We start from the raw sequence: 25,695 nt of genomic DNA, 5'->3' as shown, positions 1-25,695 counted from the left end.
CAGTTAGATTAAAAAGAAGTTAAGCTTTTACATGATATAAGACACTTGTATGTTCATGAATGTTTCATATTACAAATATTTCCTTGAATTGCGCGCCCTCCAATTTCACCGGATGTTGTCGGCTTTGTCCCGGGACACCTAGCCCTAATTAGCAATCAGTGCTATGGCAAACATAACCATATAACCTGCATACAGATTCATATGAAGGGATTTAATACAAAGACCAATATTATTAATATGAATAGTAAAGAGAACTGGTCCCAATACTAACCCCTGTGGTACACCTAATATCCTGGAAACTAGACTCAACACCATCAGAACGCACACATTGTGTCCTGTCTGTCAGATAGCTCTTAAACCATTTGCAAGACTTATTGTCTAGGCCCATTTCAGACAGTTTTTGAATGAGTAGGGAATGGTCAATGGTGTTGAATGCCTTGGAAAAGTCTATTAATATTGCAGCACAATTATTTTGATCACCTAGGCAATTTAAAACATCTAAAACAAGCATAACAGAAACAGAAACAGCGTTGCCAAAGATATTAGAGAAAAGAGATAGGAATCCCATTAGTGTAGCACGGTGGATATGCGCCAATTCCAGCCGAGAGTCAGACTCGGTCGACGTCAAGTGGACCGAGTTTGGGCTGCCTTCAGCTCTTTATTTATTTTTAATTTTTTTTAACTTCAACAAGCATTTCTCAACGGCTGGCCATGCCTTCCTCCTGGCTACTCGGCCAACAGCTCCCCCCCCCCCCCCCCCCCCCGCAGCTACTTGCCCAATCCTCTCCAGCTTCTCCTTTACCCAAATCCAGATAGCAGATGTTCTGAAAGAGCTGCAAAACCTGGACCCATACAAATCAGCTGGGCTTGACAATCTGGACCCTCTATTTCTGAAACTCTCCATTGTCGCAACCCCTATTACCAGCCTGTTCAACCTCAAGGATTGGAAAGCTGCCGCAGTCATCCCCCTCTTCAAAGGGGGAGACACCCTGGACCCAAACTGTTACAGACCTATATCCATCCTGCCCTGCCTATCTAAGGTCTTCGAAAGCCAAGTCAACAAACAGATCACTGACCATCTTGAATCCCACCGTAACTTCTCCGCTGTGCAATCTGGTTTCCGAGCCGGTCACGGGTGCACCTCAGCCACGCTCAAGGTTCTAAACGATATCATAACCACCATCGATAAAAGACAGAACTGTGCAGCCGTCTTCATCGACCTGGCCAAGGCTTTCGACTCTTTCAATCACCATATTCTTATCGGCAGACTCAGTAGCCTCGGTTTTTCTAATGACAGCCTTGCCTGGTTCACCAACTACTTTGCAGACAGAGTTCAGTGTGTCAAATCGGAGGGCATGTTGTCCGGTCCTCTGGCAGTCTCTATGGGGGTGCCACAGGGTTCAATTCTCGGGCCGACTCTTTTCTCTGTATATATTAATGATGTTGCTCTTGCTGCGGGCGATTCCCTGATCTACCTCTACGCAGACGACACCATTCTGTATACTTCTGGTCCTTACTTGGACACTGTGCTATCTAACCTCCAAACGAGCTTCAATGCCATTCAACACTCCTTCCGTGGCCTCCAACTGCTCTTAAACGCTAGTAAAACCAAATGCATGTTTTTCAACCGTTCGCTGCCTGCACCCGCATGCCTGACTAGCATCACCACCCTGGATGGTTCCGACCTAGAATATGTGGACATCTATAAGTACCTAGGTGTCTGGCTAGTCTGTAAACTCTCCTTCCAGACTCATATCAAACAGCTCCAATATAAATCAAATCTAGAGTCGGCTTTCTTTTTTGCAACATAGCCTCCTTCAATCACGCCGCCAAACTTACCCTAGTAAAACTGACTATCCTACCAATCCTCGACTTCGGCGATGTCATCTACAAAATAGCTTCCAATACTCTACTCAGCAAACTGGATGCAGTTTATCACAGTGTCATCCATTTTGTTACTAAAGCACCTTATACCACCCACCACTGCGACCTGTATGCTCTAGTCGGCTGGCCCTTGGTACATATTCGTCACCAGACCCACTGGCTCCAGGTCATCTACAAGTCCATGCTAGGTAAAGCTTTGCCTTATCTCAGCTCACTGGTCACGATGGCAACACCCACCCGTAGCACGAGCTCCAGCAGGTGTATCTCACTGATCATCCCTAAAGCCAACACCTCATTTGGCCGCCTTTCGTTGCAGTTCTCTGCTGCCTGTGACTGGAACGAATTGCAAAAATCGCTGAACTTGGAGACTTTTATCTCCCTCACCAACTTCAAACATCTGCTATCTGAGCAGCTAACCGATTGCTGCAGCTGTACATAGTCCATAGGTAAATAGCTCACCCAATTTACCTACCTCATCCCCATACTGTTTATATTTATTTACTTTTATGCTCTTTTGCACACCAACATCTCTACCTGTACATGGCCATCTGATCATTTATCACTCCAGTGTTAATCTGCAAAATTGTAATTATTCGCCTACCTCCTCACACCTTTTGAACATAATGTATATAGACTCTTAAAAAAAATAATTATACTGTGTTATTGACTTGTAATTGCTTATTCCATGTGTAACTCTGTGTTGTTGTCTGTTCACACTGCTATGCTTTATCTTGGCCAGGTCGCAGTTGTAAATGAGAACTTGTTCTCAACTAGCCTACCGGGTTAAATAAAGGTGTTCTCAACTAGCCTACCGGGTTAAATAAAGGTGAAAAAAAAGAAATAAAATAGGGATTGTGATCCCTGCGTGGATTTATTTGCTGATCATTTTTCCCGAGTAAATTACGTTATTTTACTCAGTTCTGTGTCCTGCGCCTGACTCCATTCTCACCTCTGCACAACTGACACCTAACACAGGCCGATTCCGGGGAGAGTTATCTGGCCCAAATTTATTACATGGGGCTCGGGCCGATTGTGGCAACTCTCTGACAGATGATTATATGGGCTGATTTATATAATTAACATTTCATTATTGAATTTTCAAAATTTTCTCATTGTATCTGTGATCAAAATATACAATTAACATTTAAGTGAAATTCTTTAAGAGGCCTGTGTAGTATTTTAGTATTTTGATACTTTTGTGCATGACAATTGATAAACATTAAAACCTCTCTGAACCACCCATCCCGGATCCGGTATAATTGTCATCAGCAACGCTGAATAGCATAGCGCCACAGTCAAATAATATTACTAGAGAATGTTCATATTCATGAAATCACAAGCGCAATATTGAAAAACACAGCTTAGCCTTTTGTTAATCCACCTGTCGTCTCAGATTTTGAAATTATGCTTTACAGCGAAAGCAATACAAGCATTTGTGTAAGTTTATCGATTGCTTGACAAAACAATAAGTACACTTAGCACCAGGTAACTTGGTCACGAAAATCAGAAAAGCTATCAAATTAATCGTTTACCTTTGATGATCTTCGGATGTTTTCACTCACGAGACTCCCAGTTAGACAACAAATGACAACAAATGTTCCTTTTGTTCCATAAAGATATTTTTTATATCCAAATACCTCTGTTAGCTTGGTGCGTTATGCTCAGGAATCCACCGGAAAGAGCGGTCACAACAACGCAGACAAAAATTCCAAATGATATCCATAATGTCCACAGAAAAATGTCAAACGTTTTTTATAATCAATCCCCAGGGTGTTTTTCAAATATCTATTCGATAATATATCAACCGGGACAGTTGGCTTTTCACTAGGACCGGGAGTAACAATGGCCGCCTTTCTCTTTTGCGCACAAATCACTCTAAGAGCCCCCACCTATCCACTAACGCAATGTGGTCGTTCAAACTCATTCTTCAAAATAAAAGCCTGAAACTATGTCTAAAGGCTGTTGACACCTCAGGGAAGCCATAGAAAAAGGAATCTGGTTGATATCCCTTTAAATGGGCAATAGGGTTGCTTAAGAACAGAGAGGTTTCAAAAACAATGCACTTCCTGGCTGGATTTTCCTCAGGTTTTAGCCTGCAATATCAGTTTTGTTTAACTCACAGACAAAATGTTTACAGTTTTGGAAACTTTAGAGTGTTTTCTATCCTAATCCGTCAATTATATGCATATTCTAGCATCTGGTCCATAGAAAAAGGCCGGTTACTTTGGGAACGATATTTTTCCAAACATAAAAATAGTGCCCCCTAGTTTCAAGAGGTTAAGATCTTTGTGGATGGAGCCTCCTGAGTGGCGTGGTAGTCAAAAACACTGCATTGCAAATTGTGTTGCTACAGATGCTGGTTCAAGACCTGTGCTGCCACCAGGACACCCAGGAAGTGATGCACAATTGGAGTCGTCCGAGTTAGGGAAGGGTTTGGTCGGCCGGGATGTCCTTGTCCCATCACTCTTTAGCGACTCCTGTGGCTGGCCGGGGGCATGCACACTGACACTGCTGATAACACAGTATGGTGATATAGCTGGGGAGAGTGTGTTCCACCTGCTGATACCACAGTATGGTGTTGTAGCTGGGGAGAGTGTGTTCTACCTGCTGATAACACAGTATGGTGTTGTAGCTGGGGAGAGTGTGTTCCACCTGCTGATACCACAGTATGGTGTTGTAGCTGGGAAGAGTGTGTGAACAGAACAGGACAGCAGTTTCTCCAGAACTCTGAAATACTGAAGATGGAGACTGAAGAACGCTGGAACAGAGCAGTTCACTTGTTACAGAAGAGGAGAGAGAGACCTGTTTGTTATAACTACTGTAGTCATTCAGGTAAATGTATGAAATTAAATATTATTTTAGACGGTATCTAATCTGTGACCAAGAATAATCAAGAGATTTCAACAGTGAAAGATTGTTAGTTCAACATTGAGTCCAGATGAACCTTCAAAAGGACATGGATCTTCAACTCTCAGACTCCTTACTACACACCATAGTTTACTGTGGTACTGTGTCTGGTGAGTCCACATGGATTAGTTGAGCTGTAACTCCACCTACAGGAAAGACATGATATCATACCATACTGTATCATGGTCTCCTGTATATCAGAGGGAACCTCCCCTTTCTATTAGACCAGCTGGTGAGTGTTTTGGCATTGAATCAGAGTCAGATACAGTGTGATGTTAATACAGGTGTGATTAGTCTGCAGTACACCAGGGAGGAGGTTTTTGTAGAGCAGAGAGGGAGATCTGATGCACTGTGTAAACTAGCAGCACAGTAATACACAGCACTGCTATTTGGAGTTAGTTGATTGATGGTTAAGGTGCTGGTACCACCTGCATTAGCATCTCCTTCTATATCAAATCCAGCCTCAGGAAATCCAGATGTCCCTACCATGTATCCTATTAGCACTAACTCTCTGTAGTTGGACTGCTTGTACCAGAAGATACGATCATAGCCTGATATACTATGTGAACACTCCATCATAGCGGACTCTCCCTGGTTCTTGTACAGAGATGCAGGACTCTGGTGAACCTGGTTACTGAGAGAAGAACCTTTAGGGAGAGAAAGAGAGAGAGAGAGAGAGAGAGAGAGAGAGAGAGAGAGAGAGAGAGAGAGATACAGAAAGAGGTGAATCAACAGATAAATAAACATATTCACTTGAAACATAAAAAAATTATCAAATGAGGATATTATTAGGTGATGAAATCAATGATCTGAATACCTGCAGCCCAGGCTGTGTAACCCATGGTGATGGAGATAAGAATTCTGATCATGTTGACTCACTGTTAATGAGACAGAAAAAATGAGACAGACAAACCACTCCACATGAATTAGAGGTGGCTTCTCATCAACTCATCTCAGTGATCTTATAGAGGGATGCTGCCTCCTTATGAGAACATCTAAAACATCAGAGACCTGAGATGAACCCTGCAGGAGGAGTCTATGTGGGACAGGAAGCAGGGTTTAGTAGAGCAGAGAGGGAGATCTGATGCACTGTTATCTGGAGGTAGTTGATTGATGGTTAAAGGAAATATTCACCCATTTTGAATGTTCTATTATTTTATCTCTGAGTGAGGTCCTATCGATGCCATGGGTCATTTCATGTCTTAATGTGCATCTGAGTTGTTGGCATTCAAGCAGGCAGACATTGGTCTGGTATGACGTAGGTCTGTGATAAAGTGATAAAGAGTGGCCCCCCTCCCGGCCCGCTCAGTGATCACTTGGCTACACAGCTGATGCCTTCCGCACTCTTCCCCAACACTGCATGAACTACACTAGTCCACCGGATCCTTGCAGTAAGCTCTGATCCTTTGCATCGGATCATCGCTGCTAGCTAGCTGCTACCGAGAGGCTAAAGTGGCTAACGCCCCTGTCCTGAAGCTAACACCAGTTAGCCGTGAGCCAGGCGCATCTCTCGGCTAGCAAACTAAATTACTACAACCACAATACTTGTTTCGCCAACTGGCCTGGACCCTTTGTCGACACGAAGCCCCGCCGTTCCACCACAACTGGTCTGCCAACGTAACTCCATCCGCGGTGCCCCCAACCGGCCTTTGCCAGACGTCGGAGCAGGCGCTTCTACTAGCCCCAGTCTGCTAACTTTAAACGCTGTGTCTCCAGCTTTCTAGGTAGTAGACGTCGGAGCAGGCGCTTTTACTAGCCCCAGTCTGCCAACTTTAAATGCTGTGTCCCCAGCTTGCTAGGTAGTAGACGTCGGAGCAGGCGCTTCTACTAGCCTCGGCCTGCTAACTTTAAACGCTGTGTCCCCAGCTTGCTAGGTAGTAGACGTCGGAGCAGGCGCTTCTACTAGCCCCAGTCTGCTAACTTTAAACGCTGTGTCTCCAGCTTGCTAGGTAGTAGACGTCGGAGCAGGCGCTTCTACTAGCCCCGGCCTGCTAAGTTTAAACTCTGTGTCACCAGCTTGCTGGTTAGTAAATGTCGGAGCAGGCGCTTTTACTAGCCCCAGTCTGCCAACTTTAAACGCTGTGTCCCCAGCTTGCTAGGTAGTAACGACTACCCAGCGGCTTCCCTGTTCCATCTATTGCTGTTCACTGGACCCTATGATCACTTGGCTACATAGCTGATGGCTGCTGGACTGTTCATTAATCACAGTACTCCATTTTGTTTATTTGTTGTTTATCTGTTGCCCCTAGCCTCCAACTCAGGCCCTGTGTGTAGTTAACTGACCCTCTCTGCTCTTTCATCTCCATTTTACCTGTTGTTGTTGTCTTTGCTAATTAGCTGCTGTTGTCTTACCCGTTGTTGTCTTAGCCAGCTCTCCCAATCAACACCTGTGATTGCTTTATGCCTCGCTTTATGTCTCTCTCAAATGTCAACATTCCTTGTGTATTGTTGTTTAGGATAGTTATCATTGTTTTAGATTACTGCGGAGCGCCTAGTCCAACTCAACATGCCTCTGATACCTCCACCCAGCCATACTCATGTCTCTACCTCTCATTCATCCTCAGGTCTCTACCACTCAGCCATCCTCAGGTCTCTACCACTCAGCCATCCTCAGGTCTCTACTACTCAGCCATCCTCAGGTCTCTACCACTCAGCCATCCTCAGGTCTCTACCACTCAGCCATCCTCAGGTCTCTACCACTCAGCCATCCTATGGGCTCTACCACTCAGCCATCCTCAGGTCTCTACCACTCAGCCATCCCCAGGGCTCTACCACTCAGCCATCCTCAGGTCTCTACCACTCAGCCATCCTCAGGGCTCTACCACTCAGCCATCCTCAGGGCTCTACTACTCAGCCATTCTCAGGTCTCTACCACTCAGCCACACACACTGATACTGAGACACTTCACATAGACATATACACACACACTCATTCACCCATGCTCAGTCACTCAATACAGTATGTAGCCCTTGTATCTGATCATGTCTGGACAGAGAAAGTATGAGGGCCCTCCCATACCACATTCCCTGGTCCCCAGGGCACTCCCACACCAAATTCCCTGGCCCAGGCTCCCTAGGTCCCTCCCATACCACATTCCATAGCCCAGGCCACCTAGAGCCCTCCAACACCACCGGCCCTGTCTCAGACCCCCTAAGGCCCTCCCATGCCACCGGCACTGCCTCAGGCCCCGTAGGGCCCTCCCATACCACCGGCCCTGGTCCAGGCACCCATACCTAAACCATCTAAACTAGCCACTTATAACAGTATCATTACCATCTGTCTGATATCTAATGGTTCATAGCAAAGTGTTGTTGAAGTGGTTGAAGACAGGTGCAGGTGTATAGAGCTGTAGTCAGTATTATATGAGAGGATCAGAGAGGGTTTTTGTAGAGGAGAGAGGGTATAGTGAAACACTGTGCTTCACTAGCAGCACAGAAATACACTGCACTGTCTTCAGCTTCTGGCACTTTGGGAAAATGTAGATACGCCATTTTATTAGCTGCAGCATCTCCACTGACATCAAAACGCCCTTTAAAGGAATCTTCCACCGTTGGACTGGTGAATCTCACATACCCAATGAGTTTCAGAGCAGTGTTTTGGGCTGACTGTTGGTACCACAGTATCATGTTGTAGCTTGAAACAGTGTGGCTGCAGGTGAGATTAACTTTGTCTTCAGGTCCTGTTAGTATTGCAGTAGGAGTCTGGTGAACTTTGTCTGTTTGTGACAGCCCTGTGGATGAAAACAGACCATATGAAATATACAGTAATACTCAGCATATTGACAGCAATATATTTCAGTAGTAAATCTATCTTTCATGAGGGATTTAGTACCTGTCACCCATAGTGGTAGAGTTGCTACATGTATGAGAAGCTTGATCATGTTGATGGTTCTGGAGAGAAGAGTCACATGGACAAGGAGAAAGGGTTTTCAGATAGTCAGAGATGTCATGGCATCTAGTGGGAGTGTCACATGTATGTCAGCATCCCAAATGGCACCCTATTCCCTTTCTAGTGCACTACTTTAGACCAGAGCCCATAGGGGGGAGAGGAGAATAAGTCAATAGAGAAGGGCAGCTGAACTGAGCTGCCGGAGGGGAAGGAAATGACATCACTTTGACGTCAGAACTTGTGTTGATATTCAAGCAGATCCCTTGTTCACCTACAGGTCTCCTGTTCAACTTGAAGGTGTATTGTGGAACATACCGGTATCTACATCATTAAAGGATTTGTATTTTTATATAGATAGAAATGGAGTAATGGAATTTGACATTGTAACATTGCATAATGTATGTTAATGAGTGGTGACAGTAAACTGTAGATACTGGTATACTGTACCAGGACAGATATCACCTCATGCCATCATCCATCTGTGTTTATTCATTGGCCCTGAGTCAAAGTCAAACCTCAGATGCAGGTGTTCTGAGCCTTGGTCTAATATTACCATCAGGCAGGGTTTTTGTAGAGAACAGGAGGAAGTCTACATCACTGTGTTGGCTGGCTGCACAGTAATAAACTGCACTGTGTTCAGGTCCTCTCAGACTCACTAGATGAAGATAAGCCTCTTTCCCACCGTCTCCACTCACATTGAAGTGCTTTTCAAATGATTTCTCCATGGTTATTGACTTGGTATATGCATAACCAATGAGTTTCATAGCAGTGTCTCCTGCTGACTGTTTGTACCATAGTATCACGTAGTAGTTAGGGATCGTATGGCTGCAGGTGAGTTGAACATCTCCTCCAGGACCTTCTGTTAGTGCCACGGGCTTCTGATGAACCATGCTACTAAACGACTGCCCTGTGGACAGAGAGAGAAAGGAGAGGAGAGAGAGGAGAGGGAGAGAGAGGGAGAGAGAGAAGAGGGGAGAGAAGGAGAGAGAGAGAAGAGAGAAGTAGAGAAAGGATATTTTTATTCAGTTTGATGACATTCGTAGTATCGTTAGGCTTCTCATCTTAAGTGATTTAATACCTGTCACCCAGAGTGGTAGAGCTGCCAGGTGAATCAGAACTCTGAACATCATGATGAAGAAAAAGATAATGATGAAGATGATGAACATGCTGAAGAAGACGATGATGATGTGATATGAGTGCCTCCTGGATGAAGCTCTGAGGTGAAAGGAGATTGGCTGTTGTAGTAGCATGTTTCCTTCAGGGTGGTGGATAGTGACAGTGTTAGAGGGAGTGTCAGGAAGCCTGTACTGTAAAGCTTGCTCATAGGACCTCACTGTGAACATGACTGATTACATGATCATGACAATGAACCCATCAGGCATTAGAAGAACTAGAGTTAGAGGTCCCCCTACAGTATGTGATGAGACCATCAGACATTAGAAGAACTAGAGTTAGAGGTCCCCCTACAGTATGTGATGAGACCATCAGACATTAGAAGAACTAGAGTTAGAGGTCCCCCTACAGTATGTGATGAGACCATCAGACATTAGAATAACTAGAGTTAGAGGTCCCCCTACAGTATGTGATGAGACCATCAGACATTAGAAGAACTAGAGTTAGAGGTCCCCCTACAGTATGTGATGAGACCATCAGACATTAGAACAACTAGAGTTAGAGGTCCCCCTACAGTATGTGATGAGACCATCAGACATTAGAACAACTAGAGTTAGAGGTCCCCCTACAGTATGTGATGAGACCATCAGACATTAGAACAACTAGAGTTAGAGGTCCCCCTACAGTATGTGATGAGACCATCAGACATTAGAAGAACTAGAGTTAGAGGTCCCCCTACAGTATGTGATGAGACCATCAGACATTAGAAGAACTAGAGTTAGAGGTCCCCCTACAGTATGTGATGAGACCATCAGACATTAGAAGAACTAGAGTTAGAGGTCCCCCTACAGTATGTGATGAGACCATCAGACATTAGAAGAACTAGAGTTAGAGGTCCCCCTACAGTATGTGATGAGACCATCAGACATTAGAAGAACTAGAGTTAGAGGTCCCCCTACAGTATGTGATGAGACCATCAGACATTAGAACAACTAGAGTTAGAGGTCCCCCTACAGTATGTGATGAGACCATCAGACATTAGAACAACTAGAGTTAGAGGTCCCCCTACAGTATGTGATGAGACCATCAGACATTAGAAGAACTAGAGTTAGAGGTCCCCCTACAGTATGTGATGAGACCATCAGACATTAGAAGAACTAGAGTTAGAGGTCCCCCTACAGTATGTGATGAGACCATCAGACATTAGAAGAACTAGAGTTAGAGGTCCCCCTACAGTATGTGATGAGACCATCAGACATTAGAAGAACTAGAGTTAGAGGTCCCCTACAGTATGTGATGAGACCATCTCTTTACATATTATGTTACATCCTATTGAAATACTGGGGTTTTTGTGCAGCTGTACTTGTTGTCTGTATCACTGTGTTGACTCACAGCACAGAAGTACATTCCACTGTCTCCTGCCTCCAACTTCTTCACTGTGAAAGATCCACTCTCAGCTACAGCCTTGCTGGCTGAGAATTTGTCTTTACTGAATTCCCCTGAATAGTCAGGTTGAGAACTGGGAGTAATGAAGACTACCTGCTTCATTCCCTCTCCTGGAAGCTGTCTGTACCAGTACATCTGGTAGTAGCTAGAATCCTTAGTGTGACTGCAGTTCATCAGAGCATCACTGTCTTTCGGTCCCCAGAGTATGGTGGGTGTCTAAGTGACTTCACTCCCCTCAACAAGACCTGTAAGGACACAGTGAGAATGAAATCAACAGAGTTAGGTACAGTTAGACCTGAATACATCAAGACTCAGGAACATATGCTTGGAAACATCAATATATATATAACTAGAGAAGTCCTTCATTGTAAATAAGAATTTTGTTCTTAACTTTCCTAGTTAAATAAATGAAACATTATGAAACTGTACCTGCAGCACAGAGCAGTGAGACAGTAACAGTGAAGAGAAATGTGAACATGTTTGATCACGTTATATGTGAGAGTGCTGGAAAGAGTCTGGTATGAATGTATATAAAACAAGAGGAGTGTCACATAGATGAATAGATGACAATCAGTAGACCACGGCAGGTTCCACCATATTCAACATGTCAGTGAAGTGGGAGGGACTGATGATCTGAATACATCATGCTAATTAGTGGTTCAGACTGTAGAGACATTCACATTATTAAAGTTAGAGGTCCCCCTACAGTCCATGATGAGACCATCAGCTCTTTACAGATTGTATTGTATCCTATAGAGCTCGCCAGCTTGTAGTACTAAAACACGGAAATTAGTCATCATTTTCTACCTCTGGTTTGTTGACCCTTGCTATGGGAGAAATGAAGGGGGGAAATAATGGGGTTTTGGGATATAAGGTCTGAAGTTAACAAAGGCTTTGTAGATCTTATACATTTTGTTCTGTGCAACAACTTAAAACCTCTCTGGGCTTTGGTCTAGTTTCCTGAATTTCAATAAATCAGTCTTTTGGCGTGTGAGCAGCACGTATGAATTTGCCTTTCCCATTGAACATACTTCTTTCCGTATTTTAGTTTATTAAAATTTTAGATAGATAAATAAAAACATTGTTTGACTTGTTTGGACGAATTTTCGTTGTTGCTTTTTGGACTCCTTTGTCTGTCTGTTGAGCATTACTGAAATCAATGGTGCCAACTAAACTTACCTTTTGGGATATAAAGATGGATTTTATCGAACAAAACGAACCACTCAGGTTGTAGCTAGGACCCTTGGGATTGCAAAAGAGGAAGATCTTCAAAGGTAAGTGATTTATTTTATCACTATTTGTGATTTTGTGAAGCCTGTGCTGGTTGAAAAATATGTTAATTTGGGGCGCCGTCTTCAGTCAATCGCATGGTATGCTTTCGCCGTAAAGCCTTTTTGGAATCTGACAATACAGTTAGATTAACAAGAAATTCAGCTTTTAAATGATATAAGACACTTGTATGTTCATGAATGTTTAATATCATAAATATTTACTTGAATTGCGCGCCCTCCAATTTCACAGGAAATTGTCCCGCTAGCGGGACACCTAGCCCTAATTAACAATCAGTGCTATGGCATACATAACCATATCATCTGCATACAGAAAAATATCAAGGGATTTAATACAAAGACCAATATTATTCATATGAATAGTAAAGAGAACTGGTCCCAATACTGACCCCTGTGGTACACCTAATATCCAGGAAACTAGACTCAATACCATCAGAATGCACACATTGTGTCCTGTCTGTCAGATAGTTCTTAAACCATTTGCAAGACTCATTGTCCAGGCCCATTTCAGACAGTTTGAGTAGGGATTGGTCAATGGTGTTGAATGCCTTGGAAAAGTCTATTAATATTGCAGCAAAATTATTATGATCACTTAGGCAATTTTAAACATCTAAAACAAGCATAACAGCTGAAACAGCATTGCCAAAGATATTACAGAAAGGAGATACAGAAAGGAGATAGGAATCTCATTGGTGTACAAAACACCCCACCCAGCATATTATCGACCAATTAATAAAATGTTGTCATGCTGCGTCACGCAGTTGCTAAAATAACCATCACACGATCCCTTCTCAAAGTCGGGATATGAGTCGAGAAAATGTCCTATTTTCCTCAAAGTACGTATTGTCACGATCCCAAAGCTATACAATATTAGAGATATCAAGTTTATTATCTGCAAAATTGTACTTCTTGTTGACGAAATTCATGCTTATGTATACCCCATCATGGTAGATATCCCAGCTAGCACAGTGGATCTGGGTTGATTCCGCCTGAGAGTTAAACTCGGCCAACGTCATGTGGCCCGAGTCTGGGCCGCCTTCGGCAGTATTACTTATGGCTAGGATGTGGGGATTGAGCTCGGGACGATACTGGTGTGAGTTATCTGGCCCAAATGTATTACTTGGTTCTTGGGCCGATTGTGGCTTCACTCTGGCAGATGATTAAACGGGCTGCTTTATATCATTAATATTTCATTATTTATTTGTCCATATTTTCTCATTGTTTCTGTGCAGAAAAACTACAATTAACATTTAAATTAAATTCTTTAAGAGGCCTGTGTAGTATTTTAGTATTTTGATGCTTTGTGCAAGACAATTGATAAGCATTAAGAACTTTGTGGATGGAGCCTCCCGAGTTGTGCAGCGGTCTAGGACACTGCATCGTAGTGCAAACTATGTTGCTACAGATGCTGGTTCGAGACCCGTGCCAGTCACGACTGGGTGACCTGTGAGGATACGCACAATTTGCCCAGCGTCGTAAATAGTTATTGGAGGGTTTGGACGGCAGGTATGTCCTTGTCCCATCACACTACAGTGACACCTGTGGTGGGCCGGGCACATGCTCGCTGAGACGGTCACCAGACAAAAAATGTTTTTTTTTTTGTGGATGAGTATAATATTTATGTACAAAATAGCAATATTTAAAATGACTAAATCGAGTAATATTGTATACATTTTTTTAAATGTGTTTTGTGTCGCTTCTGGGGAGATTCTGGTAAGATGCCGGCAAAGTTGGCTGAATTCTGGTAGAAAGACGTTGGCCGTTGCACTTGGGCTGATTCCTCATTGCTATCTGGGAAATCAGAGCAGCTTAAGTCTCTAGGTCTACCCCATCATGGAGTGTGTTCCAACAGATACCACAGTATGGTGTTGTAGCTGCGGAGATGGGGTTCCACCTGCTGATACCACAGTATGGTGTTGTAGCTGGGAAGAGTGTGTTCCACCTGCTGATACCACAGTATGGTGTTGTAGCTGGGGAGAGTGTGTTCTACCTGCTGATACCACAGTATGGTGTTGTAGCTGGGGAGAGTGTTTTCTACCTGCTGATACCACAGTATGGTGTTGTAGCTGGGGAGAGTGTTTTCTACCTGCTGATACCACAGTATGGTGTTGTAGCTGGGGAGAGTGTGTTCCACCTGCTGATACCACAGTATGGTGTTGTAGCTGGGGAGAGTGTTTTCTACCTGCTGATACCACAGTATGGTTTTGTAGCTGGGGAGATTGTGTTCTACCTGCTGATACCACAGTATGGTGTTGTAGCTGGGGAGAGTGTGTTCCACCTGCTGATACCACAGTATGGTGTTGTAGCTGGGGAGAGTGTGTTCCACCTGCTGATACCACAGTATGGTGTTGTAGCTGGGGAGAGTGTGTGAACAGCACAGGACAGCAGTTTCTCCAGAACTCTGACATACTGAGGATGGAGACTGAAGAACGCTGGAACCGAGCAGTTCACCTGTTACAGAAGAGGAGAGAGAGACCTGTTTGTTATAACTACTGTAGTCATTCAGGAAATATATGGAATTATTGCTTATTTTAGACGGTATCTTACCTGTGATCAAGAATAATCAAGATATTCAGGTTAATAGGTAGAACATATCCAACAGTGAAAGATTGTTAGTTCAACACTGAGTCCAGATGAACCTTCAAAAGGACATGGATCTTCAACTCTCAGACTCCTTACTACACACCATAGTTTACTGTGGTACTGTGTCTGGTGAGTCCACATGGATTAGTTGAGCTGTAACTCCACCTACAGGAAAGACATGATATCATACCATACTGTATCATGGTCTCCTGTATATCAGAGGGAACCTCCCCTTTCTGTTAGACCAGCTGGTGAGTGTTTTGGCATTGAATCAGAGTCAGATACAGTGTGATGTTAATACAGGTGTGATTAGTCTACAGTACACCAGGGAGGAGGTTTTTGTAGAGCAGAGAGGGAGATCTGATGCACTGTGTAAACTAGCAGCACAGTAATACACAGCACTGCTATTTGGAGTTAGTTGTTTGATGGTTAAGGTGCTGGTACCACCTGCACTAGCATCTCCTTCTATATCAAATCCAGCCTCAGGAAATCCAGTTTTCAATTGCATGTATCCTAAAAACACCAATTCTCTGTAGTTGGATTGCTTGTACCAGAGGATGACATTATAGGTTGATATACTATGTGAACACTCCATCTTAAACAACTCTCCCTGGTTCTTGTACAGGGCTGCAGGTGTTTGGTGAACCTGGTTACTGAGAGAAGAACCTGGAGATTGAGACAAAGAGAAAGAGAGAGAAGGAGAGAGAGAGAGAGAGAGAGAGAGAGAGAGAGAGAGAGAGGTGAAACAACAGATAGAGAAACATATTCACTTGAAACATGAAAACCAATCAAATGAGGATATATTAGTTGATGAAATCAATGATCTGAATACCTGCAGCCCAGGCTGTGTAACCCATGGTGATGGAGATAAGAATTTTGATCATGTTGACCCACTGTTAAGGAGACAGAAAGAATGAGACAGACAAACCATTCCATATGAATTAGAGGTGGCTTCTCATCAACTCATCTCAGTGATCTTATAGAGGGATGCTGCCTCCTTATGAGAACATCTAAAACATCAGAGACCTGAGATGAACCCTGCAGGAGGAGTCTATGTGGGACAGGAAGCAGGGTTTAGTAGAGCAGAGAGGGAGATCTGATGCACTGATATCTGGAGGTAGTTGATTGATGGTTAAAGGAAATATTCACCTATTTTGAATGTTATTTTATTGTGGTAAAGTCTCTCTCAGTATTTTTTATTTATTTTTTATTTAACCTTTATTTAACCAGGTTGGCCAGTTGAGAACAAGTTCTCATTTACAGCTGCGACGTGGCCAAGATAAATCACAGCACTGTGACAGAAAACAACACAAAGTTACACATGGGATAAACAAAAGTACAGTCAATAACACAATAGAAAAATCTACATACAGTGTTTGTAAATGGAGTAAGGAGGTAAGGCAATAAATAGGCCAATAGTAGCAAAGTAATTACAATTTAGCAGATTAACACTGGAGTGATAGATGTGCAGAGGATGATGTGCAAGTAGAAATACTGGTGTGCAAGAGAGCAGAAAAGTAAAGAAAACCAATAAGGGAATGAGGTAGGTAGTTGGATGGGCTGTTTTACAGATGGGCTAAGTACAGCTGCAGCGATCGGTAACCTGCTCAGATAGCTTATGCTTAATTTTAGTGAGGGAGATACAAGTCTCCAATTTCAGCGATTTTTTGCAATTCGTTCCAGTCATTGGCAGCAGAGAACTGGAAGGAAAGGCGGCCAATGGAGGTGTTAGCTTTGGGGATGACCAGTGGGATATATCTGCTGGAGCACGTGCCATGGGTGGGTGTTGTTATGGTCACCAGTGAGCTAAGATAAGGTGGAGCTTTACCTAGCAAAGACTTATAGATTACCTGGAGCCAGTGGGTCTGGCGACGAATATGTAGCGAGGGCCAGCCGCCGAGAGTATACAGGTCACAGTGGTGGGTGGTATATGGGGCTTTGGTGACAAAACGGATGGCCCTGTGATAGACTGCATACAGTTTGCTGAGTGGAGTGTTGGAGGCTTTTTTGTAAATCACATCACGGAAGTTGAGGATTGGTAGGACTGTCAATTTTACGTGGGTATGTTTGGCAGCATGAGTGAAGGAGGCTTTGTTGCGAAATAGGAAGCCGATTCTAGATTTAATTTTGGATTGGAGATGCTTAATATGAGTCTGGAAGGTGAGTTTAAAGTCTAGCCAGAAACCTAGGTATTTGTAGTTGTCCACAGATTCTAAGTCAGAACCGTCCAGAGTAGTGATGCTAGTCGGGCGGCCGGTGGCTGAGGTCCACCCGTGACCAGCTCGGAAACCGGATTGCACAGCGAAGAAGGTAAGGTTGGATTCGAAATGGTCAGGGATCTGTTTGTTAACTTGGCTTTTGAAGACTTTAGAAAGGCAGGGCAGGATGGATATAGGTCTGTAACAGTTTGGATCCAGAGTGTCACCCCCTTTGAAGAGGGGGATGACCAGCTCTCCAATCTTTTGGAATCTCAGACGATATGAAAGAAAGGTTGAACAGACTAGTAATAGGGGTTAGGCGGCGGATAATTTTAGAAAGAGAGGGTCCAGATTGTCTAGCCCAGCTGATTCGCACAGGTCCAGGTTTTGCAGCTGTTTCAGAATATCTGCTATCTGGATTTGGGTGAAGGAGAAGCTGGGGAGGCAAGTAGCTGCGGGCGGTGCAGGCCTGTAGACCGGGGTATGGGTAGCCAGGAGGAAAGCATGGCCAGCCGTAAAGAAATGCTTATTGAAATTCTCTATTATCATGGATTTATCGGTGTTGACAGTGTTTCCTAGCCCTAGAGCTGGGAGGAGGTGCTCTTATTCTCCATGGACTTTAGAGTGTCCCAGAACGTTTTGGAGTTAGAGCCACAGGATGCAAATTTCTGTTTGAAAAAACTTGCCTTTGCTTTCCTAACTGACTGTGTGTATTGGCTCCTGACATTCCTGAAAAGTTGCATATCACGGGGGCTATTCGATGCTAGTGCAGTACGCCACAGGATGTTTTTGTGCTGTTTGAGGGCAGTCAGGTCTGGAGTGAACCAAGGGCTATATCTGTTCTTAGTTCTACATTTTTTGAAAGGGGCATGCTTATTTAAGATGGTCAGGAAGGCACCACTGCAAACTGTATGCTCTCGTTGGCTGGCCCTCGCTTCATAATTGTCGCCAAACACACTGGCTCCAGGTCATCTATAAGTCTTTAATAGGTAAAGCCCCGCCTTATGTCAGCTCACTGGTCACCATAGCAGCAACCACCTGTAGCATGCGCTCCAGCAGGTATATTTCAACGGACAAAACCAAAGCCAATTCCTCCTTTGGCCGCCTTTCCTTCCAGTTCTCTGCTACCAGTGACTGGAACGAATTGCAAAAATCGCTGAAACTGGAGACTCATATCTCCCTTTCTAGATTTAAGCACTTAGGGTTATTGTCCTGTTGGAAGGTGAACCTTTTCCCCAGTCAGAGGTCCTGAGCGCTCTGAGGCAGGTTTTCATCACTTTCTTTTTTTTCTATTGTGTTATTGACTGTATGCTTGTTTATTCCATGTTTAACTCTGTGTTGTTGTTTCTGTCACACTGCTTTGCTTTATTTTGGCCAGGTCGCAGTTGAAAATGTGATAATGTTCTCAATTAGCTTACCTGGTTAAAAAAAGGTGAAATAAAAAATAAAATAAAATAAAAAAACTAAATACAGCATCTTCTAAATGTGTGTTGAGAAACACTCCCTCCTGGTGAACTGAGGAAGTGCACCTAAACCATCTAAACTAGCCACTTATAACAGTATCATTACCATCTGTCTGATATCTAATGGTTCATAGCAAAGTGTTGTTGAAGTGGTTGAAGACAGGTGCAGGTGTATAGAGCTGTAGTCAGTATTATATGAGAGGATCAGAGAGGGTTTTTGTAGAGGAGAGAGGGTATAGTGAAACACTGTGCTTCACTAGCAGCACAGAAATACACTGCACTGTCTTCAGCTTCTGGCACTTTGGGAAAATGTAGATACGCCATTTTATTAGCTGCAGCATCTCCACTGACATCAAAACGCCCTTTAAAGGAATCTTCCACCGTTGGACTGGTGTATCTCACATACCCAATGAGTTTCAGAGCAGTGTTTTGGGATGACTGTTGGTACCACAGTATCATGTAGTAATTTGAATCAGTGTGGCTGCAGGAGAGATTAACTTTGTCTTCAGGTCCTTTTAGTATTGCAGTAGGAGTCTGGTGAACTTTGTCTGTTTGTGACAGCCCTGTGGATGAAAACAGACGATCTGAAATATACAGTATTACTCAGCATATTGACAGCAATATATTTCAGTAGTAAATCTATCTTTCATGAAGGATTTAGTACCTGTCACCCATAGTGGTAGAGTTGCTACATGTATGAGAAGCTTGATCATGTTGATGGTTCTGGAGAGAAGAGTCACATGGACAAGGAGAAAGGGTTTTCAGATAGTCAGAGATGTCATGTCATCTAGTGGGAGTGTCAAATGTATGTCAGCATCCCAAATGGCACACTATCCCCTTTCTAGTGCACTACTTTAGACCAGAACCCATAGGGAGGAGAGGAGAACAAGTCAATAGAGAAGGGGAGCTGAACTGAGCTGCCGGAGGGGAAGGAAATGACATCACTTTGACGTCAGAACTTGTGTTGATATTCGAGCAGATACCTTGTTCACCTACAGGTCTCCTGTTCAACTTAAAGGTGTATTGTGGAACATACCGGTATCTACATCATTAAAGGATTTGTATTTCTATATAGATATAAATGGAGTAATGGAATTTGACATTGTAACATTGCATAATGTATGTTAATGAGTGGTGACACTAAACTGTAAATACTGGTATACTGTACCAGGACAGATATCACCTTATGCCATCATCCATCTGTGTTTATTCATTGGCCCTGAGTCAAAGTCAAACCTCAGATGCAGGTGTTCTGAGCCGTGGTCTAATATTACCATCAGACTGGGTTTTAGTAGAGAACAGGAGGAAGGCTACATCACTGTGTTGGCTGGCTGCACATTAATAAACTGCACTGTGTTCAGGTCCTCTCAGACTCACTAGATGAAGATAAGCCTCTTTCCCACCGTCTCCACTCACATTGAAGTGCTTTTCAAATGATTTCTCCATGGTTATTGACTTGTAATTTGCATAACCAATGAGTTTCATAGCAGTGTCTCCTGCTGACTGTTTGTACCATAGTATCACGCAGTAGTTAGGGATCGTATGGCTGCAGGTGAGTTGAACGTCTCCTCCAGGACCTTCTGTTAGTGCCACAGGCCTCTGATGAACCATGCTACTAAACAACTGCCCTGTGGACAGAGAGAGAAGGAGAGGAGAGAGAGGGAGAGGAGAGACAGGAGAGAGGTAGAGAAAGGATATTTTATTCAGTTTGATGACATTCGTAGTATCGTTAGGCTTCTCATCTTAAGTGATTTAATACCTGTCACCCAGAGTGGTAGAGCTGCCAGGTGAATCAGAACTCTGAACATCATGATGAAGAAAAAGATAATGATGAAGATGATGAATATGCTGAGGAAGACGATGATGATGTGATATGAGTGTCTCCTGGATGAAGCTCTGAGGTGAAAGGAGATTGGCTGTTGTAGTAGCATGTTTCCTTCAGGGTGGTGGATAGTGACAGTGTTAGAGGGAGTGTCAGGAAGCCTGTACTGTAAAGCTTGCTCATAGGACCTCATTGTAAACATGACTGATTACATGATTATGACAATGAACCCATCAGACATTAGAAGAACTAGAGTTAGAGGTCCCCCTACAGTATGTGGTGAGACCATCAGACATTAGAAGAACTAGAGTTAGAGGTCCCCCTACAATATGTGATGAGACCATCAGACATTAGAACAACTAGAGTTAGAGGTCCCCTACAGTATGTGATGAGACCATCAGACAATAGAAGAACTAGAGTTAGAGGTCCCCTTACAGTATGTGAGGAGACCATCAGACATTAGAAGAACTAGAGTTAGAGGACCCCCTACAGTATGTGATGAGACCATCAGACATTAGAAGAACTAGAGTTAGAGGTCCCCCTACAGTATGTGATGAGACCATCAGACATTAGAACAACTAGAGTTAGAGGTCCCCCTACAGTATGTGATGAGACCATCAGACATTAGAAGAACTAGAGTTAGAGGTCCCCCTACAGTATGTGATGAGACCATCAGACATTAGAAGAACTAGAGTTAGAGGTCCCCCTACAGTATGTGATGAGACCATCAGACATTAGAAGAACTAGAGTTAGAGGTCCCCCTACAGTATGCGATGAGACCATCAGACATTAGAAGAACTAGAGTTAGAGGTCCCCCTACAGTATGTGATGAGACCATCAGACATTAGAAGAACTAGAGTTAGAGGTCCCCCTACAGTATGTGATGAGACCATCAGACATTAGAAGAACTAGAGTTAGAGGTCCCCCTACAGTATGTGATGAGACCATCAGACATTAGAAGAACTAGAGTTAGAGGTCCCCCTACAGTATGTGATGAGACCATCAGACATTAGAAGAACTAGAGTTAGAGGTCCCCTACAGTATGTGATGAGACCATCAGACATTAGAAGAACTAGAGTTAGAGGTCCCCCTACAGTATGTGATGAGACCATCAGACATTAGAAGAACTAGAGTTAGAGGTCCCCCTACAGTATGTGATGAGACCATCAGACATTAGAAGAACTAGAGTTAGAGGTCCCCTACAGTATGTGATGAGACCATCAGACATTAGAAGAACTACAGTTAGAGATTCCCCTACAGTATGTGATGAGACCATCAGACATTAGAACAACTAGAGTTAGAGGTCCCCCTACAGTATGTGATGAGACCATCAGACATTAGAAGAACTGGAGTTAGAGGTCCCCCTACAGTATGTGATGAGACCATCAGACATTAGAAGAACTAGAGTTAGAGGTCCCCCTACAGTATGTGATGAGACCATCAGACATTAGAAGAACTAGAGTTAGAGGTCCCCTACAGTATGTGATGAGACCATCAGACATTAGAAGAACTAGAGTTAGAGGTCCCCCTACAGTATGTGATGAGACCATCAGACATTAGAAGAACTAGAGTTAGAGGTCCCCCTACAGTATGTGATGAGACCATCAGACATTAGAAGAACTAGAGTTAGAGATCCCACTACAGTATGTGATGAGACCATCAGACATTAGAAGAACTAGAGTTAGAGGTCCCCCTACAGTATGTGATGAGACCATCAGACATTAGAAGAACTAGAGTTAGAGGTCCCCCTACAGTATGTGATGAGACCATCAGACATTAGAAGAACTAGAGTTAGAGGTCCCCCTACAGTATGTGATGAGACCATCAGACATTAGAACAACTAGAGTTAGAGGTCCCCCTACAGTATGTGATGAGACCATCAGACATTAGAAGAACTAGAGATAGAGGTCCCCCTACAGTATGTGATGAGACCATCTCTTTACATATTATGTTACATCCTGTTGAAATACTGGGGTTTTTGTGCAGCTGTACTTGTTGTCTGTATCACTGTGTTGACTCACAGCACAGAAGTACATTCCACTGTCTCCTGTCTCCAACTTCTTCACTGTGAAAGATCCACTCTCAGCTACAGCCTTGCTGGCTGAGAATTTGTCTTTACTGAATTCCCCTGAATAGTCAGGTTGAGAACTGGGAGTAATGAAGACTACCTGCTTCATTCCCTCTCCTGGAAGCTGTCTGTACCAGTACATCTGGTAGTAGCTAGAATCCTTAGAGTGACTGCAGTTCATCGGAGCATCACTGTCTTTCGGTCCCCAGAGTATGGTGGGTGTCTGAGTGACTTCACTCCCCTCAACAAGACCTGTAAGGACACATTGAGAATGAAATCAATAGAGTTAGGTACAGTTAGACCTGAATACATCAAGACTCAGGAACATATGCTTGGAAACATCAATATATATAACTAGAGTAGTTCTTCATTGTAAATAAGAATTATGTTCTTAACTTTCCTAGTTAAAGGAATGAAACATTATGAAACTACCGGCAGCACAGAGCAGTGAGACAGTAACAGTGAAGAGAAATGTGAACATGTTTGATCATGTTATATGTGAGAGTGCTGGAAAGAGTCTGGTATCAATGTATATAAAACAAGAGGAGTGTCACATAGATGAATAGATGACAATCAGTAGACCACGGCAGGTTCCACCATATTCAACATGTCTGTGAAGTGGGAGGGAGTGATGATCTGAATACATCATGCTAATTAGTGGTTCAGACTGTAGAGACATTCACATGATTAAAGTTAGAGGTCCCCCTACAGTCCATGATGAGACCATCAGCTCTTTACAGATTATATTCTATCCTATAGAGCTCACCAGCTTGTAGTCCTAAAACACGGAAATGAGTCAGCATTTTCTACCTCTGGTTTGTTGACCCTTGCTATGGGAGAAATTAAGGGGGAAAATAATGGGGTTTTGGGATATAAGGTCTGAAGTTAACAAAGGCTTTTGAGATCATGTTTTGTTCTGTGCAATATCTTAAAACCTCTCTGGGCTAGGGTCTAGTTTCCTGAATTTCAGTAAATCAGTCTTTTGGCGTGCGAGCAGATGTTGCGCTAACGAATTTGCCTTTCCCATTGAACATACTTCTTTCTGTATGAAATATTATAGTTGATTTAAATTTTAGATAGATGAATAGAAACATCATTTGACTTGTTTGGACGAAGTTTAGCGGTTGCTTTTTGGACTCATTTGTCTGTCTGTTGAGAATTACTGAAATCAATGCCGCCAACTAAACTGACTTTTTGGGATATAAAGAAGGATTTTATCGAACACAACGACCATTCATGTTGTAGCTGGGACCCTTGGGATTGCAAAAGAGGAAGATCGTCAAAGGTAAGTGATTTATTTTTTTGCTATTTGTGATTTTGTGAAGCTTGTGCTGGTTGAAAAATATGTTGATGTGGGGCGCCGTCAACAGACAATTGCATGGTATGCTTTCGCCATAAAATCTTTGTGGAATCTGACAACGCAGTTAGATTAAAAAGAAGTTAAGCTTTTAAATGATATAAGTATGTTCATGAATATTTAATATTACAAATATTTACTTGAATTGCGCGCCCTCCAATTTCACCGGATGTTGTCGGCTTTGCCCCGGGACACGTAGCCCTAATTAGCAATCAGTGCTATGGCAAACATAACCATATAACCTGCATACAGATTCATATGAAGGGATTTAATACAAAGACCAATATTATTAATATGAATAGTAAAGAGAACTGGTCCCAATACTAACCCCTGTGGTACACCTAATATCCAGGAAACTAGACTCAACACCATCACACACATTGTGTCCTGTCTGTCAGATAGTTCTTAAACCATTTGCAAGACTTATTGTCTAGGCCCATTTCAGACAGTTTTTGAATGAGTAGGGAATGGTCAATGGTGTTGAATGCCTTGGGAAAGTCCATTTTTCCCCAAAAGTATGTAATGTCACGTATTACTTATGGCTAGGATGTGGGGATTGATCTCGGGCCGATTCCGGTGAGAGTAATCTGGCCCAAATGTATTACTTGGTGCTCGTGCATTTCATTATTTATTTTTCCATATTTTCTCATTGTTTCTGTGATCAAAATATACAATTAACATTTCAATTAAATTATTTAAGTCCTGTGTAGTATTTTAGTATTTTGATACTTTTAGCAAGGCAATTGATAAACATTAAGAACTTTTTGGAGGGAGCCTCCCTAGCGGGGCAGCGGTCTAAGACACTGCTATCAGTCTCTAGGTTTACCCCATCATGGTAGATCTATCAGAGCAGCTTCACCTGCCGATACCACAGTATGGTGTTGTAGCTGGGGAGAGTGTGTTCCACCTGCTGATACCACAGTATGGTGTTGTAGCTGAGGAGAGTGTGTTCCACCTGCTGATACCACAGTATGGTGTTGTAGCTGGGGAGAGTGTGTGAACATGACATGAGAGCATTTTCTCCAGAACTCTGAAATGCTGAAGATGGAGACTGAAGAACGCTGGAACAGAGCAGTTCACCTGTTACAGAAGAGGAGAGAGAGACCTGTTTGTTATAACTACTGTAGTCATTCAGGAAATATATGGAATTATAGATTATTTTAGATTGTATCTAACCTGTGATCAAGAATATTCAAGAGATTCACGTTCACAGGTAGAAAAATATCCAACAGTTTAAGATTGTTAGTTCAACACTGAGTCCAGATGAACATTCAAAAGGACATGGATCTTCAACTCTCAGACTCCTTACTACACACCATAGTTTACTGTGGTACTGTGTCTGGTGAGTCCACATGGATTAGTTGAGCTGTAACTCCACCTACAGGAAAGACATGATATCATACCATACTGTATCATGGTCTCCTGTATGTCAGAGGGAACCTCCCCTTTCTATTAGACCAGCTGGTGAGTGTTTTGGCATTGAATCAGCGTCAGATACTGTGTGATGTTAATACAGGTGTGATTAGTCTACAGTACACCAGGGAGGAGGTTTTTGTAGAGCAGAGAGGGAGATCTGATGCACTGTGTAAACTAGCAGCACAGTAATACACAGCACTGCTATTTGGAGTTAGTTGATTGATGGTTAAGGTGCTGGTACCACCTGCATTAGCATCTCCT

At 43.1% G+C, this 25,695-nt stretch overlaps 1 long non-coding RNA gene across 1 annotated transcript in view; it reads right to left on the bottom strand.

The window, feature by feature from the left end:
* Positions 1-5,134: 5,134 nt before the first annotated feature.
* The window catches only part of LOC149972168 (uncharacterized), a 52,567-nt gene continuing 32,006 nt past the window's right edge, over positions 5,135-25,695 (bottom strand). Inside the window, exons 2-3 of the long non-coding RNA XR_016492092.1 lie at positions 15,558-15,776; positions 5,135-5,219 (exon numbers count right to left, since the gene is read on the bottom strand). This is a non-coding gene — a long non-coding RNA (uncharacterized LOC149972168). The remainder of the gene's footprint in view (positions 5,220-15,557; positions 15,777-25,695) is intronic.

Source organism: Oncorhynchus mykiss, chromosome 25 (genome assembly GCF_057628025.1).
Source record: "Oncorhynchus mykiss isolate SJ-2025 chromosome 25, ASM5762802v1, whole genome shotgun sequence".
NCBI classification, from domain to species: domain Eukaryota; kingdom Metazoa; phylum Chordata; class Actinopteri; order Salmoniformes; family Salmonidae; genus Oncorhynchus; species Oncorhynchus mykiss.
The sequence above is the reverse complement of the archived record's forward strand: the minus strand, read 5'-3'. Positions and strand labels throughout refer to the sequence as shown.